Here is a 432-nt window from a genome sequence, read left to right as displayed (position 1 = left end):
CTACTTCCCAGGACACGCTCCTGCCTCCCGGGACACTCCTTCCTACTGGGACATGCCCTCCTCCCGGGACACTCCCCCCTCCTGGGACACTCCTACCTCCCGTGACACTCCTCCCTCCAGGGACACACTCCCCCATTCCGGGACACACTCCTACCTCCCGGGACACTTCCCCCTCCCAGGACACACTCACCCCTCCCGGGACACACTCCCCCCTCCCGGGACACTCCTCCCTCCCGTGACACTCCCCCCTCCCAGGGCACACTCCCCCCTCCCGGGACACTCCTCCCTCCCGGGACACACTCCCCCATTCTGGGACACACTCCTACCTCCCGGGACACTTCCCCTCCCAGGACACACTCCTACCTCCCGGGACACTCCCCCTCCCAGGACACACTCCCCCCTCCCGTGACACTCCCCCCTCCCGGGACACTC

The 432-nt window shown here is 68.1% G+C and overlaps 1 protein-coding gene across 2 annotated transcripts in view; it reads left to right on the top strand.

Annotated features, from left to right (window-relative positions):
• Positions 1-432, top strand: part of RXRA (retinoid X receptor, alpha) — a 68056-nt gene that overhangs the window by 43948 nt on the left and 23676 nt on the right. The window lies entirely within an intron of this gene.

Source organism: Colobus angolensis, unplaced genomic scaffold, assembly GCF_000951035.1.
Source record: "Colobus angolensis palliatus isolate OR3802 unplaced genomic scaffold, Cang.pa_1.0 Scaffold9, whole genome shotgun sequence".
Taxonomy (NCBI): Eukaryota; Metazoa; Chordata; class Mammalia; order Primates; family Cercopithecidae; genus Colobus; species Colobus angolensis.
This window is presented reverse-complemented; position numbering and strand designations above follow the sequence as displayed.